At 53.2% G+C, this 6,552-nt stretch overlaps 1 pseudogene; it reads left to right on the top strand.

The window, feature by feature from the left end:
* The first annotated feature begins 2,731 nt into the window (after positions 1 to 2,731).
* LOC130036167 (class I histocompatibility antigen, Gogo-B*0102 alpha chain-like) lies at positions 2,732 to 5,625 on the top strand (annotated as a pseudogene).
* The last annotated feature ends 927 nt before the right edge of the window (positions 5,626 to 6,552 follow it).

The following is a 6,552-nucleotide window of genomic DNA, read 5'->3' as shown; positions in this document are numbered from 1 at the left end:
ATATATTCCCAGGAATGGTATTGCTGGGTCAAATGGGAGCTCAATTTCTAATTTTTTGAGAATCGTCCATACTGTTTTCCAGAAAGGCTGAACCAGTCGACATTCCCACCAACAGTGAAACAGTGTCCCTTTCTCACCACATCCGCGCCAGCATCGGTTGCTTTTGTTCTTTTGGATGTGGGCCAGTCTCTGAGGTGTGAGATGGTATCTCATTGTGGTTTTGATCTGCATCTCCCTGATAATGAATGATGTAGAACATTTTCTCATGTGCTTTTTTGCCATTTGGATTTCTTCTTTGAGAAAGTTTCTGTTCATTTCCTTGCCCCATTTTTTGATGGGGTTGGATGTTTTCTTCTTGTGGAGTTCAACCAGTATTTTGTATATCCTTGATATCAACCCCTTGTCAGATGTGTGTTCGGCGAATATCCTTTCCCATTCTGTAGACTGTCTTTGTATGTTGGTCACTGTTTCTTTTGAGGTGGAGAAGCTTCGTAGTTTAAGATAGTCCCATTTATCTATCTCTGTTTTCACTTGCTCGGCCAGTGGCGTGACATCTTTGAAGATACCATTTGCTTCAATAGCTTCAATGTCATGGAGGGTTTTGCCAACTTTGTCTTCAATGTACCTTATGGTTTCTGGTCTGATGTTGAGGTCTTTAATCCATTTTGATCTTACTTTTGTACATGGTGTTAGGCAGAGTTCTGAGCCCACTTTTTTGCATGTAGCCATCCAGTGATGGCAGCACAATTTTTTAAGACACTTTCCTTACTGAAAGTGGAGATATTTTTATTCCCAAGTAACTTGGTTATTTTTATTCCCAGATAACTGATAGTTGATTCTCTCTCTACTACTGCTTTGATTCTCTCTCTACTACTGCTTCGTCGTCTGTCATGAGAACTCTTGTCTTCTGAACACTTGTCTGTCGAAGAAATATAATTTGTCAAGAGCACAGTCATGGAATAGATTCTGACTCAAACGAAACAAGTGATAAGACTTTATGGGACAGGAAAAGCTTAAACAATACCGACCTGAAGGTCTGTTGTATGGGAATATGATGGGATGTCCCCAGAAAAAAATCACCCTGCTCTAAACTTTTACCCTGTTTAAGTTTTAGATGAAAGGAATTTGTGTATTTCTTACTGTGTTTATGCAAAATAAATGGCAGTATTTATCAGAAGTAAACGTAACCCATTATTTTGTGGATTATTTAGTGAATTACTAGTAGAGGAGAAGAGAAAGCAATGTTTCAGTCATTTCCCAATTTTTTGTCATATTTAGAGCTTGCATTCACCAAGTGTGTGAGTGTGTCTTAGTAGGTTTACTTCAAGGAAACCCAGCAGACTCACCACTCAGGTTGAGGAAGCTACTCCTGAGGATTTCCAGGTGACTGAGAAATTCTAGTGCTACCCCAGTCACATCCTGGGGACTATCTGGCCAGCAGTGCAGAAGCCAAGGAATGCCGCGTTGACCAGAGGTCAAAGTCTGTTACCTCTGTGCAGTGAGCTGACACTGAGTTTGGCTGTTGCTGGTGGGCATTAGCTCTGCTGCTAGCACAGAGCTGGTGGCCACTGCTCCTAAGGATTGGGACTGGACAGAAAATACTTTATTAGAGGTCTTATTAGAGTAACTCCTGAGTACAGAGACAGTGAGATTCACTGGGTGTGACCTCTGGACCTCCAAAAGATATCCTGTTCGCATTAATCTGTTGTTAATATTGTTCCCGTTGAAATCATTTTCAGGCTTGAACTCTGCAGGAGAGATATTACAGAAGGTAAGGCGCTTTGCCTTGCATATGGCCAACACGGGTTTGATACCCGGCACCTCATATGTATGGTCCCGTGAACCTGCTAAGAGTGATCCCTGAGCAGAGAGCACAGAGACAGGAGTTACAACTGAACACTGCCTGGTTTGGTCAAAAGCCAAAATAATAATAATAATAATAATAATAATAGTAATAATTCATCACCATCAACAATATAAGGCTTTAACTCAGATTCCTCCCAGGGCAAACACTGACAGGCATAACCTGAACGCCCAGAAGCATCTCTGGGCTCCTCAGGAACTTGTAAGATTTAGCGAGATCCTGAAAGGAAAACCATGGAAAATCCTGAGTCAGTCTCAGCCCTGGACACGGGGAGACAGTGTGACAAAGATCAGGTGAGGGAGCAGGTGAGAGGGTGAAGTCCCAGGTCCCAGGTGTGGCTCCCAGTGTCCCCAGGGTGGTGTTGGGGGCAGGAGATCAGTCCTGGGGATTTCTGGTCTCAAAGTTTCACTTCTCCCTCAGCAACCTGTGTCAGCGCCTTCTGCCCGGATTCTCGTGACGCGTCCCCAGTCCTCATTCCCATTGGGCGTCGCTGTCTAGATCAGCCAATCGGCGTCCTCGCGGCTCCCGGTTCTACACTGCGGGCAATAGTGAGGGAGTCAGAATCCACTTGATTCCTTCGGTGTGTGGGAGCTGCGGCCCCTCCTGCTGCTGCTCTCGGGGGCCCTGGCCCTGACCCAGACCCGGGCGGGTGAGTGCGGGGTCGGGAGGGGAGTTCGTTGCGGGGAGAAGGGTGGGAACTTCCAGGCGTTGCTGTGCAGGACCCCCGAGAAGGAGTTTCTCCGTTCTCTGCCCGGATGCCCCCCCAAATGTTCGTCCTTGTCCCCCCAACCTTCAACTCCTCCCGCGCCCCTAAGTCTCGCCCTTCTCGGTCCCTCCCCGCGTTCCTGTCTCCCTCCCCCCATCACCATGGCCCGGGGCGCGCGGGGCGGCGGGTCGGGCCGGGTCTCACCCCTTCCCCTCCCCCAGGCCCCCGTCCATGAGAATTTCCAAACCGGCGTGTCCCGGCCCGGCCGCGGGGAGCCCCGCTACATCGCCGTCGGCTACGTGGACGACACGCAGTTCGTGCGCTGCGACAGCGACTCGGCGAGTCCCAGGATGGAGCCCGGGCGCCGTGGGCGGAGCAGGGGGACCCGAGCCCTGGGAGCGGGAGACGCGGAACACGAAGGCCTCCGCACAGACTTTCCAGGGAACCTCGACGCCGCGCTCGGCTGGGACGAGCCGGCACAGGGACCGGCCGGGTCGCCCGAGGCGGGTCCGAGCGTCCCCGAGGCTGAGGACCCGCCCCGACCTTGACCTGGAGGCGCCGCGGGGACCGGGCCCGGTTCCGTTTTCGGTTCGAGTCTAATCTGTGCGAGGCTGGCCAGACCCTCACACCAGGGCATGTCCGGCTGCCACGTGGGGTCCCACGGGCGCCTCCTGCGCGGGTACCCTCAAGCCGCCTACGCCGGCGCCCACTACCTCGCCCTGACCGAGGACCTGCGCTCCTGGACGGCGGCGGCGGGCACGCAGGCTTGGCGAACGCAGCAAAAGTGGGAGCAGGAGGGTGGGGCTGAGCACTGGAGGAACTACCTGGAGGGCAGGTGCGTGAAGTGGCTCCTCAGACACCTGGAGATCGGGAAGGACACGCTGCTGCGCGCAGGTACCGGTCCCTGAGGGTGAGGACCCCTGGCCGCCCCTGGGGGGGGCGACTCCCCACAAGGGGGGACACAAGGGGGTTCAGTGTCAGAACAGCGCCCCTTCCTCAGTCGGGAGAGGGACGGACCCCCTGGTTTCCATGTTCTCCACCCGAGAGACTTGCCCTCACACCCACCCTGCGTCCCCGGGACTGTGAAGGACCCGAGTGTCCCTGGGGGAGGGGCGACCTCCTCTGAAATAACGAATGTGGGTTCCCTGGAACCCAGCAGCCATCTGTGAACTCGCTCAAAGATGCTCTTAGCTCTGACTCCTGCTTCTCTCAGCCTCTCACCCTCCTCCCAGGGCAGGACCTGAGTCAGTGTGTCCAAAAGATCCTGACCTCCTTCCCAAACCCTGTTCTAGAACTTTCCAAGCAATAGGATTTTATCCAGTTTCTCCAGCCAAGTCTGTGTCTGGATGTTTGCCTCCTATTCCAAACCAGTGATCCTGTTCAACCCCATTATGGAAGTGACCCAAAGTGTGAATTTTCTCATTTTCCCTCCTCAGAAGCTCCCAGGACACACATAACCCACCACCCCTGCTCTGACCGTGAGGTCACCCTGAGGTGCTGGGCCCTGGGCTTCTACCCTGCCGAGATCACCCTGACCTGGCAGCGTGATGACCCAGGACACAGAACTGGTGGAGACCAGGCCTTCAGGGGATGGAACCTTCCAGAAGTGGGCAGCTGTGGTGGTGCCTCCTGGAGAAGAGCAGAGATACACGTGCCATGTGCAGCACCAGGGGCTGCCGGAGCCTGTCACCCTGAGATGGGGTAAGGAGGGGGACGGGGCACAGAGACTGTTCTCAGGGGAATCAGGGTTGGCCCCTCTGGGGAACTGTTGAGGGTCAGGCTGAGGCTGGAGGTCAGACCCTCTCCTTCTTTCCTTTCCAGAGCCCCCTTCTCAGTCCACCATCCTCACTGTGGGCATCATTGTTGGCCTGGCTCTCCTCGGGGCTGTGATCACTGGAGCTGTGGTGGCAAGCTGTGATCCTCAGGAGGAAGCGCTCAGGTGAGATGGGGGAAGCAGGTGATGGGAATCTGTCCGACCTGGCAGGTCTTGAGTCTTGTCCCCCTTTAGGCTTCCCCCTATATTAGTTCTCCTGCCCATTAGCAGGAGCACCACCCGCCCCCGTGCAGTTGCTCACACTCCCCCTGTGCGTGCCGCTCTCAGGTTTGCTCATGAAAGACACTTTCACCTCCATAAGCGGGGGATGAACATGGGTCCCAGTGTCCCAGGTCACAGGGACTGTACTGCTGAGCACACACCACCAGGAGAAGGCTCCTCGGTCGTGGAGCATTTTCTTCCTGCGTGTTTCCTGGTCCTGCCCTCACTGTTCAGAGTTCTGACGCTTCCCTGGGATCCGGACCTAGAGAGCTGCTCTGTGGCCTCAGGACCCAGTGCTCTTCCTGATCTTCCCTGGGATGTTTCCTTCCCCCAGGTGAGAAAGGAGGACAGCACACTCAGGCTGCAAGTAAGTGTGGGCAGGCCTGGGGCCCTAGAATCCTGGGGATAGGGATTGGGAGCTATTGCACCCCTAGGTCCTCCTCTAGTCCCCACCCCTGTGACTCTGACCTTGCCCTGTTTGTTCCTCCCCAGACAGCGACAGTTCCCAAGGCTCTGATGAGTCTCTCTCGAATCCTAGAGGTGAGACTCTGGAGGCTGGAATGGGTGCGATTGGGCAGAGGGGACAGGATTAGGCTTGGCGGTTCTTTGAGAGGGATGCTGGGAGCTTGCTCAGGATGTCACCACTTCTGTGACTCACCTGAGTCTCTTTATTCTTTTCTCTTACAGTGTGAGACAGCTGCCCTGCTGGGTTTCCTCACATCCCGATATTGTGATTCAAGAACTGCTGATTCTCTTTCTGCCCTGGGACCTGAGTGTGTCTGTGTCCTGCCACTTACGGTGATGGGAGAGACTGGCCCACCCCTGCCCACCGGGCCCTCCCCACACTGACCTGCATTCTCTTGCTGATGCTCTGGGCTGTGCCAGCAGAGACAGGAGTCAGCCGTCTCCATCTGTGTTAGCTTCTTGTTTTTCTGAATGAATGTTTCTCCCTTACTGAAATAAGCATCTGATTTGCATTTTTCTAATTCCTGTTTTGTGGGATTGAGGGTTAATAAAGGAAATTCCTGAAATTTGAGAAGGAATAAATGGAAATCCTGAGACCTTCCATGTGTTTTCTGTTTTGATTTGAATCTGTCCCAGATGTGACAGGAGAGGCTAGAGGGTATTGGGGGTGGAGGGGGGGAGGCGGGAACATACCTGTGCCCAGTCTGTCTCTGTCTCAGCCACTGTGGGTTCTGATGTGGCCACTCCTCTGTCTGGGTCATCTCTCCTGCTCCTTGTCCTGGTCCCTCAGTCGTACCACATCCCACGGGCCCTTGGTCACAGGGACTCAGGTCACACCCAGGCTCATCCTGTCCCAGGACCATGAGCAGCGAGGGCTTCTGTGCTGGTCAGTCTAGGCTCAGGCCTGGGTCTGCTCCTCAGCCCCATCTGGGTGTTTCTTTGTTGCTTCTGTGCAGGAGGCTGCCTGATCTCTTGTCCACACATTCATAGCTCATTCTCTCAGTGTGTGTCCCCATCTCTGACTCTCAGGAGGCATTTGCCTCTCACTGTCCCCTCAAGACCAGCCTGAACCCTGCACACAGTAGCCTCTGTGATATCAAGAGATGAGTTTTCAGACTTGTGATGTTAGTATTCAGCCATCCCACCTACTCTAAAACTTAGGGGTTAGAAAATGGGATCTTGAACCCAAGATCCTCTTCTAAGAGAGAAAGTGCTGTGTGCTGTGGGGTGCCAGTGTGGGAGAGTGAGAAGCACTTGTGAGAAAAGTGGAGGTGACATCGATGTCACTTGGAGTAGACATTGTAACTGCTATAGCACAGCATGTCGGTTGATGTTGCATGAATAGGACAGTGTCTCTACTATAGTCTACACTGATCTACCCACTGTGCAGATATGGCGATGATATTTTGGGGTCTATCATAACAACAGAGAATTAAAATCAGGCAAAACTAAACCACAATGCCCAAAAGTAAAGAGAGAGTA

This window comes from Sorex fumeus, unplaced genomic scaffold (genome assembly GCF_029834395.1).
Source record: "Sorex fumeus unplaced genomic scaffold, SorFum_2.1 ptg000063l, whole genome shotgun sequence".
In the NCBI taxonomy this organism is placed as follows: domain Eukaryota; kingdom Metazoa; phylum Chordata; class Mammalia; order Eulipotyphla; family Soricidae; genus Sorex; species Sorex fumeus.
Note: the sequence above shows the minus strand (reverse complement) of the source record. Positions and strands in the feature narration are given on the sequence as shown.